This window comes from Protopterus annectens, chromosome 6.part1, assembly GCF_019279795.1.
Source record: "Protopterus annectens isolate FY-2018-M chromosome 6.part1, PAN1.0, whole genome shotgun sequence".
NCBI classification, from domain to species: Eukaryota; Metazoa; Chordata; order Ceratodontiformes; family Protopteridae; genus Protopterus; species Protopterus annectens.
This window is the reverse complement of record NC_056738.1, coordinates 320,732,235-320,753,019: the sequence shown is the minus strand read 5'-3', so window position 1 is coordinate 320,753,019 and position 20,785 is coordinate 320,732,235. Positions and strand designations below refer to the sequence as shown.

The 20,785-nt window shown below is 46.4% G+C and overlaps 1 protein-coding gene across 2 annotated transcripts in view; it reads right to left on the bottom strand.

Moving 5' to 3' along the window:
* The window catches only part of LOC122805531, a 2,823,268-nt gene that overhangs the window by 1,694,515 nt on the left and 1,107,968 nt on the right, over positions 1-20,785 (bottom strand). The gene's annotated exons all lie outside the window — the stretch shown is intronic.

The following is a 20,785-nucleotide window of genomic DNA, read 5'->3' as shown; positions in this document are numbered from 1 at the left end:
ATAAGATTGGACTTCCCGGGAATGTGCACTGCTACCAGAAAACGCTGAGAAGAAATCGCCCATTGCCACAGTCTGAGTGCTTCGACATAGGGGTAGGACTTGGTTCCGCCTTGTTTGTTGATATACCACACTACAGACATGTTGTCCGTCTGAATTGCTATCGTTCCCAAGGGAAGAGAGTCTTGAAGGGCTTGCAACGCTAAAAGCACTGCTCTCATCTCTAGAACATTTATATGCAAGTGGCGTTCGATTGGTTGCCATATGCCCTGGACTGTTCTGCCCTGATAATGCCCCCCCACCCGATCAGGGAGGCGTCCGTTGTCAGAGTAGCAACTGGAGGGGGAAGGACAAAGGGTCTTCCTAGAAAGAGCTGGGGGGAAGAAATCCACCAAAGAAGATGATTCCTGCATGCTTGCATAATCACAATGGTGTGGGACATCGGAAGTTGCTGATACGACCACTGTGTGAAGAGCATCCATTGAAGGATTCTCATGTGAAATCTGGCTAAAAGAAGTAGAGGGATAGCAGCCGCCATAATCCCCAGTACTTTTAGAACCAATCTGACTTTGACTCTGTTGCTGTGGAATAGAAGGGAAACCAGTTTGTGTATGTCTGCTATTCTTTGGTCTGTAAGTCTTGCAGACATGTTGACTGTATCTAGATTTGCGCCTATGAAGGTAATAACCCGACAACGCCACACAACAGACTTTTCGCAATTTATTGAGATACCTAACTTTTGAAAAATGCGAAAGGTGTAGTCTCTGGCAATCAGAAGAAGATGCTTGGTAGGAGCTGTTAGGAGCCAGTCGTCTAAGTATGGAAACACCTGGAATCCTTGACGTCTCAGATGAGAAGCTACCACTGCCATGCATTTGGTAAGCACCCGGGGGGCAGTGGTGAGTCGAAAGGGCAGGGCTCTGAATTGAAAGTGACTGGTTCCCAGCCTGAAGCGGGGGAATCTCCTGGAGCGTCTATTCATTTTTATATGATAGTACGCATCCTGAAGGTCTATAGAGCACATCCAGTTTTCCTTTCCCAATAGGGGTAGGGTGGATTGTAGCGTGACCATCCGAAATCTTGTTTTCTTGACAGACTTGTTCAAGATACTGAGATCCAAAATTGGTCTCCAGTCCCCTGTTTTCTTTGGAACCAAAAAGAACCTGGAGTAGATTCCGGATCCTTGCTGGTCTGCTGGCACTGGCTGAATGGCTCTTTTTGCAAGCAGCTTTGAAATTTCCAATGCTGCTAGATCCCTTTGAGCGGTGGAACATCTGGAAGGGATTTTTTGGATTGGTTTGGAATGCGAAAGAACGGAATGGAATAGCCTTCGGAAATGATGGACTGTACCCACTTGTCTTGAGTTAGGGATCGCCAGGCTTCTGGGTACAGTGATAATCTTCCCCCGACTGCCTCCGAAGGTGGACAGTCGGGCAACACCTCAGGGATGCTGGAAGGGCTTATCGGAAAAAGTTTCTCGATTGCCCTGGTTCTGCGGACCCCCCCCTGCCTCTAGGGCGACGTCTACCATTACTGTTCCCCCCTCTGCCTCTAGAGAGGAACCGACTCTGTGCGTCAGGCGAAGTTCCTTGAGATTGTTTGCAGAACCACATCTTTCCACTTTCCTGGCCTTTGGGGTAAGGTCTAGAAGGAGTAGAAAAACGGACCTAGTCAAGGTTTCTTTCACTTGAGGACCAAAAAGAGACGATCCATCAAACGGGGAATTAGTGAAAGACGTTTTAAAGGGTCCGCAAAATTGCACAGCCGCATCCAGGCATGCCGGCGTAAGGCCACACCTGTCCCTGCGGCTCTGCTCGCTCCATCAGCCGCATATGAAAGGAGGCGCATGGAGGAGTTAGCTATAGAATTTAGGGTATCCAGCTGAGTGTTCATCTTATCCTGAAAACCCGCAGCTGTAGGATCCTTTAACATCTCACTCGCTTCCTTGATCAGGTCTCTTTGAAGACGAGTGAAATGACAGAGGTGGTTCAGCTTAACGATAGCAAAGGTCGCTGACGAAAACATCTGCTTCCCGTACCTGTCCATAGACCTAGATTCCTTGTTAGGAGGATGGACAGGCACCGAAGGATCAGCTAGCTCCTTCTTAGTGGCAGCAGCTGCCATCATAGCATCCACAGAAACTCCCTTAGTCAGAAATTGCTTATCTGCTGGTGCTGTGATAAACTTTGAAGGTCTCCTGGGGGTAGGGTCCACAGAGTCAGGAGCCGCCCAAGCCTTTTTAGCTACCACCTGCATGAGGGGGTCAAAGGGGGGGGGACACCCAGGATGTGGAAGGGCGAGAGCCAAACGCCTCAAGATACACAGATTCATCCTCCAAAGGTTTAAGGGTTGGCCAATTTCCCCTCTGTTTCAGGATCTCTAGAATGTCTGCAAAGGAGACATCTTCAGAAGGGGAACGGGGGAACCCTCGGAATCCTCTAAATCTGTGTCAGAGGTGACAGACTCAGGTGAGTCTATGTGCTTCCTCTTACACTTTCTCTTCCTAGGGGGCTCCCCTGCCAATTCAGGAGAGGCCTCGGAAGAGGATGAGATCCCCACAGGGGATTCTTGAGGAGCTGGCTCTCTGCGGTCTGGGATGAAGGAGTGAGTAGACATAACCTGAGGCACCGAAGAGGGAGGGGCAGATGGAGCCAACTGTGGAGTTGAACCAGGTTCCAACACACTCCGCATGACCTCGAACGCACCCCTGTCAGGCAGAGCCAGAGGTCCCCGCTCCGAAAAGCTGAAAACCTCCCTCGGCACCGACAGCGATGGCTCCGAGGCCGATGTCGGAGCCGAACTCACCAGCGCCGAAGCACCGAGAGGGAGAGCGGGGTCGGACAAGGGTCCGATGCCACTCACCCCTCGAGCGACGAGGGAAGTCCGGCGCCGAGATTCTTCCAAGGAAGAAATCGGAGCCGACGGAGCGAAGACAATTGTATCGGCTCGACGGTATCACAGTCTCGGTCCAACGCCCGGCCCGAGCTCAAAGGAGTCGGAGGAGGAATATTCTGAGAAATAGGGTTGAGCATCGACTGATGAGTCGGGCTCTGAAGCATCTGGGCCAGTGCCTCGGACTTAAGAAGTCGACTCACTACCCTCTGAAGGTCATGGTCCAAAAGCCTCGAAGACCTAGAGGAGTGCGATCTATGGCTCCGTTCAGACAGCAGGGGAGAAGCTGGAGCCGAATGAACGGAGCCGAGGGATGGTGACCTTGACCTCTTCCTAGAGGTCGGCTCCGAAAGCCTGATCGGAGCCGACTTAGCAATTTCCAAAACCTCGGCTCCGGAACCACCGAAGTGGAAGTTAGAGTCTCATCGGCTCCAGCCGGAGCCGATGCAGGAGTAGACTTAGAAGTCTTAGGTGCCGACTCAGTAACTGGAGCCGAAGACCTAGAAGCCTTAGAGGGTTTGCCCGAAGATGAAGTCGGGGGACCCTCAGGCTTTAACAAGCCTCGTAAAATAAGCTTGTTCTTTCTTTGCTGCAGGACTCTAGGGCTGAAGCCATGGCATACAGCACAAGAGTCCTGCAGGTGTAAAGGTCCCAGGCAGTACACACAAGAAGTGTGACCGTCTGTCAGAGACATTTTCTGACAGCACGAGTCACACTTCTTGAAGCCTGAGACCTTCGAATCCTTGGACATATCAAGGAACAAGTGTAACCACACACAAACACACCGATTACACTATAAACTAAAAACAGAAAACTTAAACTAAGTAAATTAGCTGTTTACTGTTATTAAGTCCCTACAGAAAACACATACACTCCAAGGGAATGGGAGGGCCCTAAGGCCTAAGGGAAGAACAGATAAGTTCTTGTGGTAAGGAGTGGGAGAAAAACACAGGAAAGGGAATAGAAACCTTTAAAATAAGGGGATACTAACCAAAAAACTAATTTAAAAGGGGTTTACTAAGTTTTTAAACCTATTTGGTACACTAACCTGGAGCCGGTAAAAGCAACACACCTCGATAGCTGTAGCGGCAAACGAGATCAGAGGTAATACCGCCTAGCATTGTGGGATATAAGGGGAGCCTCGAGCCGGTGGATCCAACTCTCAAGCTTTTAGAGTGGCCGAGTCGGGGCCGAGGTCGGCTCCGAACCCATCCAGCAAGAATGAAGGCGAGATAGACAACTTAACATCTTCCTGTTTTTTGGTGTGGTGACCTGTGCTCATTCAGCTCGCTTTCTTTATCACACTGGATTTCGCCAGGATGTGCATTGCTATCATAAAGCATTGGAAGGAGACTGCCCACTACTATACTCTCAGGGCCTCTCAACAAAGGGGATAAGACCTGGTCCCTCCTTGTTTATTTATGTGCCAGGCAGTTGAGATATTGTCTGTTTGTATTGCAATTGTTCCCAGTGGGAGAGAGTCCTGAAGTGCCTGCAATGTCAAAAGCACTGTTCTCATCTGTAGGATATTGAAATGCAAATGGGCCTCATGATCCTGCCAAGTGCCATGGATTGTCCAGCCCAGATAATGCCCCCCCTACAATCTGAGAGGCATCCATGGTCACTGTGGCAACAGGCTGAGGAGGAAGAAAGAGTTGACCTGATGTCACATGATCGGAGTGATGCCACCAGCGAAGGTCCTTCTGGCAGGACTCTGTTAACAGAACTTGGCAAGACATGGGTAGTTCCTGCAATGACCACTGAGCAAATAGTAGCCACTGCAGAACTCTCATGTGCATGCATGCTAATGGAACTAAACTTATCGCTGCCACCATGACGGTTCCCAAGACATTTAAAACTGTTCTTGCCTGTACTCTCACTTGGAGAGAAGGTTGGAGACTTGCTGCCTCAGAACTAAAACTCTTTCTGTAGGAAGTTTTGCCAACATGTTTATTGTGTCAAAATCTACTTCTATAAACAGGGTATGTTGCGATGCCAACAAGGCAGAATTTTTGTAATTTATTGTGATCCCTAGGTGACAGCAGAGAAATAATGTGGTGTCTCTTGTTTGCAGTAGTAGATCCTTGGTGGTGGCAGTTAGGAGCCAGTCATCTGGATACGGAAACACTTGGAATCCTAGACTTCTCAGGTGAGCTGTGACTACTGCCATACACTTGGTGACCACTCTGAGGGCTGTAGTGAGACCAAAGAGCATAGCTCAAAACTGGTAATGACTGGCTCCCAGACGGAAGTGCAGATAACTCCTGGATGGCCTGTCCATCTTTATCTGGTAGCACGCATCCTGGAGGTCTACAGAGCACATCTAATTGTCTTTTCCCAAAAAGGGAATAATTGACTGCAGTGTTACCATCCAGAACTTGGTCTTTTTTACTGATTCATTTAATTTGCTGTGATCCAAAATAGGCTTCTAGTGTCCTGTTCATTTTGGCACTAAAAAGTATCTTGAGTAAGTTCCAGATTGTATTTGGTCTGCAGAGATTCTTTAGATGGCTCTTTTGTCTACCAACTTTTGAACTTCTAGAGTTGCTTGATCCCTTTGAGTGGGTGGAATGCCTGGGGTGTTCTTTATGTTTGGGACGGGAAGGGAAAAGGGTATGCAGTAGCCTCTGGATATGATACTTTGTACCCACTTGTCTTGTGTTATTTCCAGCCAGGCTTTTAGGTACAAAGATAAATGACCCCCAACTGCCTCCAGAGATGGACAGACTGGCCTTCCCTCAGGAGTGCTGAAAGGGCCTACCACGGAAAGAATCCCTGTCACCCTGATTTTCCGGCCCCCCTCTGCCATGTGGACAGCGTCTTCCATTTGCACTTCCCCCTCTGCCCCTAGGGGAAAAGTCACCACGTGCGTCATGAAAAACTCTCTGGGATTTATGGAACCAATTCTTTCCTCCCTTATGGCCTTTTGGATAAGGTCTAGAAGGTATGGAAAAATGGACTCCCATAGCAGAGAGAGTTTTCCCTTCTTGCTCATACATGGTTCATGTGTCCTTGACTTTTGGCCCGAACAAAGACGAGCCATCAAAAGGGGCTTTGATAAAGGAAGATTTAAAAGGTTCAGCAAAGTCACACAAGCACATCCAGGAATGTCTCCTTAGTAAATTCCTGAACCTGCTGCTCTGCTCACTCCATCTGTTGCATAAGATATAAGCCTCAAGGAGGAGTTGACTACAGAGTTTAAGATGGAGAGCTGAGAAGAAACCTTGGGTGATACCCCTGCAGCTACTGTACCTTGGAGAGTATTTCCCAGCTGCTTCAGGAGATCTCTTTGTAACCTTGTAAAATGCGTCAGGTAATTCTGGGATCTGAGTGCAAATGTCGCTGAAGAAAATGTGCGCTTCCCGTATCTGTCCATCGTATGAGACTTCTCGTTCGGCGGATGGACAGATGAGGATGTTTCAGAAAGTTCCTTTTTGGTGGCTGCTGCCACCACCATAGCATTTACAGGGACACTCTTGGTCAGAAAATATTTATCAGAAGGGGCTGTGATGAATTTATTTGGCCTCCAAGGGACAGGTTCCACTGCGCCTGGAGACCCACGTCTTTCAACTAACTAGTTACCTAAGTTCATCAAAAGGCAGAGACACCCAAGTGGCTGAAGAATGAGAACTAAAGGTCTTCAGGTAAACAGACTCCTCATCAGAAGGGTTAATGGACTTCCAGCCGCCTCTCTGCTTAAGGATTTCTAGGATGTCTGCAAAGGAAGCATCCTCAGAAGGTGACCATGGGGACCCTTCCGACTCACTGAGGTCTGTGGGGAGTGTAAATGCTTCCTCTTGCAGGAGCTCCTATGAGGGACCTCTTCATAAGGGTATTCTGGAGAGGTTTTGGAAGACAGGGGTTCACACAATGGGGTACCCTGAGGCCTAGGGTCTCCACTGGTCTGTGGATGGTGTGGTGCAGAGACAGATGCCGGTGCTTTAGGGGGAGGAATGTCAGAACCTTTTGTTTTTGGGGTGTGACCTCGTCATTGGAATTTCGCCAGGATGTGCATTGCTATCATAAAGCATTGGAAGGAGACTGCCCACTACTATACTCTCAGGGCCTCTCAACAAAGGGGATAAGACCTGGTCCCTCCTTGTTTATTTATGTGCCAGGCAGTTGAGATATTGTCTGTTTGTATTGCAATTGTTCCCAGTGGGAGAGAGTCCTGAAGTGCCTGCAATGTCAAAAGCACTGTTCTCATCTGTAGGATATTGAAATGCAAATGGGCCTCATGATCCTGCCAAGTGCCATGGATTGTCCAGCCCAGATAATGCCCCCCCCTACAATCTGAGAGGCATCCATGGTCACTGTGGCAACAGGCTGAGGAGGAAGAAAGAGTTGACCTGATGTCACATGATCGGAGTGATGCCACCAGCGAAGGTCCTTCTGGCAGGACTCTGTTAACAGAACTTGGCAAGATATGGGTAGTTCCTGCAATGACCACTGAGCAAATAGTAGCCACTGCAGAACTCTCATGTGCATGCATGCTAATGGAACTAAACTTATCGCTGCCACCATGATGGTTCCCAAGACATTTAAAACTGTTCTTGCCTGTACTCTCACTTGGAGAGAAGGTTGGAGACTTGCTGCCTCAGAACTAAAACTCTTTCTGTAGGAAGTTTTGCCAACATGTTTATTGTGTCAAAATCTACTTCTACAAACAGGGTATGTTGCGATGCCAACAAGGCAGAATTTTTGTAATTTATTGTGATCCCTAGGTGACAGCAGAGAAATAATGCGGTGTCTCTTGTTTGCAGTAGTAGATCCTTGATGGTGGCAGTTAGGAGCCAGTCATCTGGATACGGAAACACTTGGAATCCTAGACTTCTCAGGTGAGCTGTGACTACTGCCATACACTTGGTGACCACTCTGAGGGCTGTAGTGAGACCAAAGAGCATAGCTCAAAACTGGTAATGACTGGCTCCCAGACGGAAGTGCAGATAACTCCTGGATGGCCTGTCCATCTTTATCTGGTAGCACGCATCCTGGAGGTCTACAGAGCACATCTAATTGTCTTTTCCCAAAAAGGGAATAATTGACTGCAGTGTTACCATCCAGAACTTGGTCTTTTTTACTGATTCATTTAATTTGCTGTGATCCAAAATAGGCTTCTAGTGTCCTGTTCATTTTGGCACTAAAAAGTATCTTGAGTAAGTTCCAGATCGTATTTGGTCTGCAGAGATTCTTTAGATGGCTCTTTTGTCTAGCAACTTTTGAACTTCTAGAGTTGCTTGATCCCTTTGAGTGGGTGGAATGTCTGGGGTGTTCTTTATGTTTGGGACGGGAAGGGAAAAGGGTATGCAGTAGCCTCTGGATATGATACTTTGTACCCACTTGTCTTGTGTTATTTCCAGCCAGGCTTCTAGGTACAAAGATAAATGACCCCCAACTGCCTCCAGAGATGGACAGACTGGCCTTCCCTCAGGAGTGCTGAAAGGGCCTACCACGGAAAGAATCCCTGTCACCCTGATTTTCCGGCCACCCTCTGCCATGTGGACAGCGTCTTCCATTTGCACTTCCCCCTCTGCCTCTAGGGGAAAAGTCACCACGTGCGTCATGAAAAACTCTCTGGGATTTATGGAACCAATTCTTTCCTCCCTTATGGCCTTTTGGATAAGGTCTAGAAGGTATGGAAAAATGGACTCCCATAGCAGAGAGAGTTTTCCCTTCTTGCTCATACATGGTTCATGTGTCCTTGACTTTTGGCCCGAACAAAGACGAGCCATCAAAAGGGGCTTTGATAAAGGAAGATTTAAAAGGTTCAGCAAAGTCACACAAGCACATCCAGGAATGTCTCCTTAGTAAATTCCTGAACCTGCTGCTCTGCTCACTCCATCTGTTGCATAAGATATAAGCCTCAAGGAGGAGTTGACTACAGAGTTTAAGGTGGAGAGCTGAGAAGAAACCTTGGGTGATACCCCTGCAGCTACTGTACCTTGGAGAGTATTTCCCAGCTGCTTCAGGAGATCTCTTTGTAACCTTGTAAAATGCGTCAGGTAATTCAGGGATCTGAGTGCAAATGTAGCTGAAGAAAATGTGCGCTTCCCGTATCTGTCCATCGTATGAGACTTCTCGTTCGGCGGATGGACAGATGAGGATGTTTCAGAAAGTTCCTTTTTGGTGGCTGCTGCCACCACCATAGCATTTACAGGGACACTCTTAGTCAGAAAATATTTATCAGAAGGGGCTGTGATGAATTTATTTGGCCTCCAAGGGACAGGTTCCACTGCGCCCGGAGACCCACGTCTTTCAACTAACTAGTTACATAAGTTCATCAAAAGGCAGAGACATCCAAGTGGCTGAAGAATGAGAACTAAAGGTCTTCAGGTAAACAGACTCCTCATCAGAAGGGTTAATGGACTTCCAGCTGCCTCTCTGCTTAAGGATTTCTAGGATGTCTGCAAAGGAAGCATCCTCAGAAGGCGACCATGGGGACCCTTCCGACTCACTGAGGTCTGTGGGGAGTGTAAATGCTTCCTCTTGCAGGAGCTCCTATGAGGGACCTCTTCATAAGGGTATTCTGGAGAGGTTTTGGAAGACAGGGGTTCACACAATGGGGTACCCTGAGGCCTAGGGTCTCCACTGGTCTGTGGATGGTGTGGTGCAGAGACAGATGCCGGTGCTTTAGGGGGAGGAATGTCAGAACCTTTTAGTGGAGCTGTCTGTAAAGATAGCACTCTCCTCATCAGCTCAAAAGCCCCTCTCCCTGGATCCAAGGACACCTCTGGCTCCGAACAGCCAGAAGAGATCTTTGGAACCACAGGGGTTGGCTCCGAAGCTGATGTAGGAGCTGAACTCATCTGTGCTGAAGCACCGAGAGGTAAGTTCGGATACAACAAATGTCCATTTCGACTCTCCTCTCCAGACTTGACTGGAGTGATTGGCTCCTATATTCCTCGGATGGAAGGATAGGTATCTGCACTGATGGCTCCACAGCAATCGGTTCCAGGCATTCTGGCTCTGAGGTCCCGGGTTGGCTTGGAGGAGGAATCGATGTCGATAGGAGAGTCATGGCCGGCTCTGAATCCCTCTGGGTTGGAGCCGAGAGGTGTTTGGCCAGCACCAGTGTCCTTAAAAGTCTTTGCACCACGCTATTCACATCATCATCTGAAAGACTCCTGGAGGACTTTAAGGAAGGAGTATGAGATCCAATCATCTGCAGAATGGGGGACTTTAGAACAGGAGTAACCGGCTCCAATTCTGGGGACATGCTCCTTAGTTCAAACTCCACTGGCATTGAAATGGCTGGCGATGATGAAGTAGATTTTGTCAGTTCAGTAGTCATCGGAGCTGCAGATACAACTTTACTTAATTTTTTAACAGGCTCTGACTGCCCCGAAGAGGGAGAAGATCTCTTAGTGGATTTGTTTGGTTTTGCTGAAGGAAATTTCACTGATCTTGAAGTGCCTGGACCTTCTTCTAGAGCTTCTTGGAAGGGGGACTTCAGTAGACCTCTCACAATCAATTTGTTTCTTCTTTCTAGCAGAACTCTGAAGCTGAATGAATGACATATTGAACATGACTCTTGAAGATATACTGCTCCTAGGCAGTAGACACAAACAGTATGGGAATCAGTTAACAACATCTTTTGGCTGCATTTGCCACATTTTTTGAAGCGCGAAGGCTTAATCTCCTTATGCTCTTTGGACATGTTCAAAATCACAGTCCGCACACGAGCAAATCAACAACAATAGCTATTTAACACACTAAACACCTATGATATAATATATAAACTATCAAACATTTTTTTGAAGAAACTTCAACAAACAAGAGGAAGGACAGAAGTTAGATAGCCCTATAACTAAAACTGGTAGCAGCAGCCCTCTAACTTAAATGGGGTGACACCCCTTTTGTCATAACAGTAAGATTAATTATCTAGGAAATTAACAATAAACAATAAGTAGGAAAATGCCCTCTAACTAAAATAGGCAGCGGCAGCCCTCTAACTTAAATGGGCTGACGCCTTTTCCCTTTTTTTTTTTTTTTAAATGGGAGTTAAGAACTTCAAAAAGTGTTAACAACCATAACAGCAGAACAAGCCCTAACTAAAACGGGCTTGTGTGAAAGACATTTAAGCCTGGACAAGGAGAAAACAAAGGCCTAATGAAAAAAAACAATGGTCTGAAGCAACAACACAGCAACAAACTTGTCTAACTAACTACAATGACAACAAAAATTGTAAATGTTATCTCATGCCATGCTTGAGGTTACAAGGAAAGACACCCCCCACTGCTTTCAGACAGCAGCAATCAGGCAACCATTCAGGAGCACTGAAAGGCTCTCTCAGAAAATGGTGTGCAAAAACCTTGATTCTTTGGTCCACTTCTGCTTCTTAGATGTCGTCCATTAAATTACCTCCCTCTCTACCACAGGAAGGTCTGTCACCTCAGGAGTCACAGAAAGCACTCTGTGAGCTGCAGAGCTACATCTTCTTTCCTGATCTCTGGCTCCTAGAGAATGTTCTTTTGGGGAGAGAAGTGTCCTCCCACCACAGAAAGAGTCTTGCAATGTTGTTGGTTCCTGTTGAATGTACCCTTAACTGTAGGTCAAATCCAGGTGGAACTATCATAAGGGGCATTAAAGAAGGATGACTTAAAGCCTTCCACAAAGTCACATAGTCTCATCCAGGTGTGACAGCATATGGGGATGCCAGAACTTGCTGCACTGGCCATACCATCTGCTGTATTACAGAGAAGATACATGGCCACATTAAAAGAAGATTGGATGGTGGAAAGCTGAGAGACTTGGTGATCTCTTGGGAAAGTTGCTGATATGTAGGTTCATTTTAAAATCTGTCCATTGCCCTAGATTCCCTAATAGGAGGATGAACAGGTGAGCTTTCTACCAATAGCTCCTTCTTAGTGGCTGCTGCCACCACAATAGCATCTATGGGTGGACCTTTACTCCAGTGCTTCCAATCCATTGGTGCTGATAAGATCCTGTTTGCCTTCTTAAATATGGGCTCTAGCACAGCAGGGTCCTTCCATGTTTGTTGAGCCATAAGATCTATAAAAGGGTCAGCAGACGGTACCACCCAGGATGATTTTCGTCGGGTACGAAAAGCCTCATCCAGTGAAGGGTCTTTGGACAACCAAGCCCCTCTTTGTTTCATTAATTTGGGAATGCCACTAATGGTGATGTCTACAGAGATCAAGCAATGGGAACTCACCATTTCCTCCAAGTCAGTATCTCCACTGAGTGATTCTAGTGAAGAGACCAGCTGCTTCTATTTGCATGTTCTTTTTATCTCTATGGGAGCATTAGAAGGGTCAGAATGCTGGGGTGCCTTCTGTGTGGAGTCTGCATGTCCTCGCTGTGGTCGTGTGGGTTTCCTCTGGGTGCTCCGGTTTCCTCCCACATCCCAAAGACATGCTGTAGGTAGATTGGACACTCTAAATTGGCCCTAGGTGTGAGTGCGTGCATTTGTGTGCCTTCTGTGGAAGGTTGGGTGCCGGGCTTGCAACTCGACACCATAAAACTCCACTGCCAATCATGAGTGGACAGGTGATCCTCTGTGGCGACCCCTAACTGGGAAAAGCCAAAAGAAGAAGAAGAAGAAGGGTCAGAATCAGACGGGGAGCTAACAAAGCAAATTTCCTCAGAAGTCACTGCTACCAAATGTTCCTGTCGGATAGGATGTTTAAAAGAAGACAAAGAGTGCAGATGACGTTTAGGTGGAACCAAACTGGTTGAAGCCACCTTATCTTTGGCATTTGCCAAAACCCTTTCAAAAGCATCAAAGACTGAAGCTGCCACTTGGATGGAAGACTCCCTCGGTTCCGAAGAACAAAGGGAGATCTCACCACCAATGAATCCTGGCCCCAAAGCTGACCTCATGTCTGAACTATCCAGGGCTGAAGTGCCAAATGGAAAAGATGGCTACAAAATCCTTGGTGTTGTCCCACCCCCCCCCGCGAACTTGGCACCAAAACTTTGACTCCGAGTCTCATTTCAGTCTAAAGGCACTGGTGTCAAAGTAATAAGCAGCTCCATCAGTTCCAGTTGGTTCCAATGAAACTGAACCCAAAGGGTGAGTCATGAAGGATTCCTGCAAGGGAGGGGTACGCTGGGCTGCATGTGGTACTTTTCCAGGTGATGGTACCAGGATAACCCCAAACTGTATCTGTGTCCTCAAAAACTACCTCATCATCCTATCAACATCGAGCTCCATGAGACTTCTAAATGATTGAGTGGATGACACTACTGAAGATGGTCAGGAATATCTTCTTTGCTGTAAAATGGGTGATTGCATTGTGGAACTCACTGGACCCAGTGAGTAGCTGGTGCGGGGAGGAGATCAGTCCCAAGTCAGTGTAGGTTCCAACCTTCTAGGGATCTAGGAATCAGGGGTCGGCTGAGGTAGTTGGTTCTGGAGATCTTTTCTTAGAAGTCTTCGGAGGAGATCTGCCCTTTTCTTTTTCTCTTTTATCATTTTTCTTATCTGCAGCCTTATACTTAAGACTTGTCTCATTTCTAAGGAGAAGATGGTGATGGGGTAGCCCCTGTCTGTGCAGGAAGAAGTCACTTTAAAAGCAGCTTATCCTTTCTAGTTTGGAGAGACCTGGCAGAGAAAGATGTACAAGATTGACATTCCATGTCAAAGTGCATGGCACCAAGACAATAAACACACTTGAATAGTGGGTCTTGAAGAAGACGTTTGCGTTTGCAGAAGACGTTTTACTCTGAACAATTTTTAAACCCTGTTGATTCCGACATCCTGGAAAGCTTCAAGAAAAATTAGAGGAAGAGGTTTATTTTGTTTTACACACACACACACACACACACACACACACACATATATATATATATATATGTGTGTGTGTATATATATATATATATATATATATATATATATATATATATATATATATATATATACATGCATACATATACACACACACGCACACACACACACACACATATATATATATATATATATATATATATATGGTATACTATCAAAACCTCGACATTAAAAACAAAAATCGTTTTTAACGTCGAGAAACAATGTCGAATTCATGCATACTAATGTGGTATAAATGTCAAATCTGATGAAAGAATTCATTGGAATCGACATTTACATCAAATATCGAATGGGAAGTCTGTATAGGAGCTAAGGTAAGTCTAGCTTCTACTCTGGAATTCACTGTTTTGTAGGAGGCCAAGCCCCCATGCACCCCCATGTAGGGGGCTCTGCCCCCCACACCCCCTGATAACTATATATTCCAACTCCGAGATCACACTACAGTGAGGAAAGGGTTGACTTTCCCAATCTGCACTGTACTGCGATCTCTACTCATAACATTGAGCTCCTATCAGGGAATGCACAGTGGCATTCATTGCCACCACCAGTCACACATGGATCTACAAAACAAGCACCGGCAAAACATACACATAAATACACAAAAACATATTCGGAAGCACTAGGTACCAATGCGAGAAAGAAACAGTGCCCTCCAAAGCAGACAAGCAAGCAACCTGCACCTCCAAACACAAGCCCGAAAACACATAATTCACCTCAGCAGTGTGCCTCATGACAGCCCCTAAGGCAAAACACCATACCCAACATGCTAGTAATAGGAGACTCTATGGTAAGGCACACAGATGTTCCACTCACCAGGCTGAACAAGGAGAAGGTTACTGTCAGCTGCCTGTCGGGTGCTAGGATCCGCCACATAACACAGGCACTTAGGTCACTCCAGAACAAGTACAAGTATGACGCTGTCATTGTACATGTTGGTGTGAATGATCTAAGACATACCTCCCTGGACTACATGAAAAGAGACATTGAGGAGCTCTCTGATCATGTAACCCAAGCTGGTTTGACCCTGACCTTGAGTAGCATACTACCTTCACCTAGAATGATACCACAATACAAAGACAAAATGATCGATTTCAACAACTGGCTAAGCTTCTGGTGTCATTCTAAGGGGATCCAGTGTCTGTCTGCCTGGGATGACATGATAGACAAGCCTCGCTGTTTCACCAGAGATGGTTTGCCCTAGGCTTTTGAATACTGGCCAAGGCTCTTGCCGTCCCCATAGTGCCTTTTTTAGGCAAGGCTCAAAGGACAAACCAACCACCGTAACCAGCACAGGTAAAAAAAAAACTAAGGGTAATGCTACTCAATGCCTGAAGTCTCAACCTCAAAATGCATGCACTCGAAGCACTCCTCAGTATGGAGAAAATCGATGTTTGTGCAGTGAGAGAAACCTGGTTCAAGGCTCCAGAGAGCACCTCAGCACTACCAGGTTACAATTCATATCATACCTTCCGGCCTCAGTTACCGGATCGCAATACAAAGGGCGGAGGTATATCCATATTCATCAAGGATACCCACATCTCCAGGTTAGTGACGCAGCATGATGCCCCAGAGATCATCCATGTACAACTATCAGCAGGCAAAAACCACATTTCAAGTCGTAGTCTGTTATAGATTACCCACCATGTCCCAAGATGCTCACTCAGCATTCCTTGAGGCATTGGAAAATATAAAGGTCCTACCCAACACCATAATTTTGGGTGATTTTGACTACCCTGGTCTAGACTGGGCGAACTACCAAAGTTCTAACTCCTATGCCCAGCGGTTCATTGAATTTATAAATTCAAATGCCCTTGAACAACTGGTATGTTCTCCCACTAGAGGGGACAACATATTGGATTTAGTCATCACAAATATGGGCGCCTATTGTACCACACCCGTTATCACTCCCTCTCTGGTCAGATCAAACCACAAACTGATAACCCTGGACGTCCACACCCCTCCACCTCCCCCAGTCAAAGAAACCATTGTAAAATACCTTTCCAAAGCAAACTTCAAACTACTTGTGTCAGAAGTGGAAAGCTTCACTATTCCCTTGCAGAAGGATAATGATATCCAGGATGCAGAATCCTACACCAAGGCACTTTATATACATCTTCAGGATTACATGGACCGTGCTATCCCAAATAAAACCAAGACTCCTTCCTCAAGCAAGAAGAAACCAGTCTGGTGGACCCTGGCCATAAGCAAACTATATAATAAAAGGAGACTTATACAAAAAAAGGCCAAATCTCAAGTAGAAAAATCATCCCTGATCAGCATTAGTAAGAAATTGAGGGCCCTCATCAAGTCAACTAAAGCCAATTTCGAAAAGAAAGTTGCCAAGGATGCCAAGGATAACCATAAGGCGTTCTATGGTTACGTCAAAAACCTAAATGGCAACGCCCAGGTCTGTTCTGAGCTAGTACAAAATGGAACAAAATACACTGACCCCACTGACATTGCCAACATCTTGGCTGATAGGTTCAGTGCAAATTCCCCCCCCCCCCTCACCACCTACAGGGCCTATTACTATTCCAGGGGATTGTGTAACTCCAATTATTACTGATACGTTGGTTAATAATGCTCTATCTAAAGCTAAAAACACTGCCTCCATGGGACCAGACGGTGTCCCGGGCTGTGTCATACGCAAGTTCCAAAATGAATTAACCCCGCATCGGAATACCCTGTTCAGTCTCAGCCTCTCGACAGGATATGTGCCCATAGAATGGCGCACAGCAACGGTGGTTCCGCTGCACAAGGGTGGGCCCACAACCGACCCTGGAAACTACCGACCGATAAGCCTGACCAGTCTGATCTCTAAGATAATGGAACGAATCATTATGGAACTCATAAATGGAGAGATTGGGAACCTCCAAACACTTGACCCCACACAGTTCGGCTTTGTCAAGGGCAGATCATGCCTCCTGAACCTGGTGGACTTCTTTGAGACAGTTACTCAGGCTATAGATAAGGGAAAGGAGGTACACACGGCTTACCTTGACCTTGCTAAAGCATTTGACACCATTCCCCATTCGGGTATTATTGATAAACTCACCAACCTGGGCATAAACCTTTATGTCACAAGATGGATTGCAAACTGGCTCTCAGGCAGATCCCACAAAGTAAGAGTAGCGGGATCTATGTCCGAATTCAGACCAGTAACGAGCGGTATGCCTCAGGGCTCTGTCCTGGGGCCCCTCCTGTTTGGCATATACTTCTCAGAAGTACAGGCAAGCACTGAAGGGCTGTGGCTGACCAAGTTTGCAGACAACTGCAAACTGGGTGCTATAATAGAGTCTCCGGCCGACATGGATATCCTCCAGAAGGGCCTTAATGAGACTGATGCATGGTGTCAAAGCCATGGTCTCAAGCTAAATGCTAAAAAATGCGTAGTAATCCCCTTTGGAAAAAAAAGAGTACCCGCGAACTACCACATAGGAGGTAACCCCCTGAAATCTGAAGAAGTAATAAGGGATCTAGGGACCCAAGTAGATAGTCAGCTTTCCTTTGATAACCATGTTGCCAAGGTGGTTAGAAAATCCTTCTATGTGACCCATCTGATCACGAAAGGGTTCGCATCAAGATCCAAGGATGCAGTGGTGCCCCTCTACACTTCCCTCATCAAACCCATTATTGAGTACAATGCACCAATTGGAATGTACCTGGTTAGGCATCTCCAGCAGCTGGAGAGACCACAGAGGTACCTCACTAAGAGGATTACTGGCCTCAAACAGTTGCACTATGCAGCATGATTGAAACAACTAAGGCTTTTCTCTGTTGCATACTGCCTTCTCAGCGGTGATCTCTGTCTAACATACAGAGCCATGTCCAACCCAGAACTGTTGAACATGCTCCATCTTAGCACAACCAAATCTACTCGATCTACACGCTTTAGGGATATAAACCTCAGCACAACAATGAATAGAACATGCTGGAGGGATAGATTCCCTTCGCAAAGACTTCCCTTGCTATGGAAAAAGGTCCTGATCTACATAAGACAGAGACCCTCACTATCACTCTTCAAGAGGAACCTTGACGAATGGATGGGTAACAGAAATTTCACACCAGGGATCATACCAACAGCTCTACTAGATAGGGGCCAAGGGTACTAGCTGCTAGATCAAGGGCCTAGGGAACTAACCAAAGGGGCAGTGAATACCGCACAACGTGGTTGGGCTAATATATGCCTTCGGGCAGATAGCCCAGTACCTACCTATGAACCTATGAACCTATAAGGACTCTCGCTCAATTAATATTCTGCAACATGGAAATTGGCCAACAGTCATTCGACATTCCCATGTTCACAGAATGTTAACTCTATCTTTTGATAGTAAACCATATATATATATATATATATATATATATATATATATATATATATATATATATACACACACACACACACACACACACACACACACACACACACACACAAACAAAGCTATAATTATAAGGAGAAAGGCGACAGACAGAAAAGCCCAAAAGCCTTAAGGGCTAATGACACTAAGATAGAAAAAGAGAAACTTTTAGTTATGTACTTACCATAACTTCGGATGTATGGGATCCATCTCGCCTACATTCATGACAGATGGGTTCGGAGCCGATCCATCGGCTCCACTGCAACTTATACACTAGCACGAAGTCTCTCATTGGCTGGGCTACTCCCTATCCCAGGATGCACTACACCTGCTTCCCCAGATCTTGTTTGTTCGCTTTCATACACCCATGTAAACACAGAAAACACTATTAGTCACTATAACCAACTAAAGTTCTTCAAGAAAGAACGCCAAGAAAAAAGTGACTACAGCTCCTCTAAATCCAAATGGAAGGGGAAGGAGGGTGGGTACTTATGAATGAAGTAGATGGATCCCATACATCCGAAGTTATGGAAAGTACATAACTAAAAGATGTAATGGGATCCTATCTCGCCTACATTCATGACAGATGGGACAGCGCCCCTAGCACCTACATCCGGGTGGCTCATTGGAACACACTCCTGAGAACTGTGGAACCAAAGGAAGCTCTGCCTCGATAAACCACATCCAATTTGTAATGAGAAATAAAAGTGTGGAGAAGTCCAGGGTGCCGCAGCACAGATATCAACTATTGAAAACTTGGAGTGAAAAGCTACGGAAGTAGCCATTGCCCTGGTAGAATGAGCCTTGACTGGAAAGGGAAGGTCTTTATGAGCCTGTGAATAAATAAAAATGATCCAATCTTTAATCCATTTAGATATGGAGGCTTTGTTACTGGTTGACCCAATTTGTTCAGCTGCAAAAGAAACAAACAACTGATTTGATTTCCGCTTGAGCGGTTCTATTCAAATAAAACGTAGTTGTCTATGTATCCAATTGATGCAAAGTATATTCTGCTATTGGAGAATTCTGGGAAAAAGACAGGGAGTTCTATAGTTTGTTGCATACAGAAAGAGGAGGCCACCTTTGGTATAAATGCAGGGTTTAATTTCAATGAAACTCTATGCTTGTGAAAAATCAAATAGGGAGGATCAGAACAAAGAGCTTGAAGTTCTGAAACTCGCCTAGCAGATGTTATGGCTACTAAAAAGGCCGTTTTCCAAGACAGAAATTTTAAATCACAAGTAGCAGCTGGTTCAAAAGGATGGGCAGTTAGGGCAGCAAGAACCATATTCAAATCCCAAGGGGGAACAGGCTGAGATAAAGGAGGCCTAAGGAGCCAAGCCCCTTTAAGGAAAGCCTTACAAAGTTTGTGAGACATCAATGAAGGTTCAAAAGAAGCATGAAAATTAGAGATCGCTGCTAATTGAACCTTAATGGTAGAAACTGAAGAGCCCGACTGAAAAAGGGAGGCCAGAAAATTCAGAACCTCCGATACTGGTGCAGTGAGAGGATCTATACCCCTTTCTTGAGCTCCAGAAGGCAAACCTTTCCATTTACTGGAATAAAGTTTGATGGTGGAAGGTTTATGAGAAGAAGACAGTATGTGGACCACGTCCGCGAAGAGCATTGTCTCGACTAAGGATGGAAGTGGAGTAACCATGCTGCCAACTTCAAGGACCTGAGAGACGGATGACGCCGTCCTGACTGGTGAGTCAACAGGTCTGGCACCGGATCCAGAAACCATGGACCTTCTATCGCATGCCTCTGTAGGAAGGAAACCAAACTTGACGAGGCCAGTGCGGGCAATCAAAATCATCTCGCCTCCAAGTAAATGGCCTTCTGTATCACCCTCGGTAGGAGGGGAACGGAGGGAAGGCGAGAAGACCGGGGCCAAATGTGAGTCAGAGCGCCCCTGGGAATCTGTCCCTGAGAAGGAAACAGTGTGAAGAACTCTCTGCATTTCGCATTGTGAGGGCTGGCAAACAGGTCGCAGCAAGGAAGACCCCATCTGTCGAAGATTTTCGCAGCTATACTCTGTTTGAGGACCACTCATGGGGTAAAAGAATGGTCCTGCTTAATCTGTCCGCAATCACATTGGACTTCCCCGGTATGTGCGTTGCCATTAGAAAGCGGTTGGTAGCTACTGCCCAGTGCCAAAGTCTCATGGCTTCTCTGCATAGTGGGTAAGACCTGGTTCCACCTTGCTTGTTTATGTACCACACCACCGACATGTTGTCGGATAGGATAGTAATCGGGCCCTGTGGGAGAGCGTGATGGAGAGCTTGGAGTACCAATAGTACCGCTCTCATCTCCAGGACATTGATATGAAAATGCGTTTCCTGGATCTGCCATGTGCCTTGGACCGACCTGTCCAGGAAATGACCCCCCCACCCTACCTGGGAGGCGTCCGTAGTCACAGTGGCAATGGGACGTTGAGGTATAAAGGGTCGCCCCTGATTTGATTGGAGAAGCCACCAATGAAGATCTCGACGGCAACTTTCCGTGATTATGATTAAGTGGTTCAAGGGAAGTTCCTGATAGGACCATTGAACCGACAGTAGCCATTGTAAAATTCGCATGTGAAGTCTGGCCAAGGGAACTAAAAGTATGGTCAACGCCATCGAGCCCAACAGTTGTAGGATCCGATGGGCCGGGGCTCTTTGTAGGGGGAGACAGGATTTGACTTGGTCTTGTAAGACCTGAATTCTTGCTGCCAGTAAATAGGCGC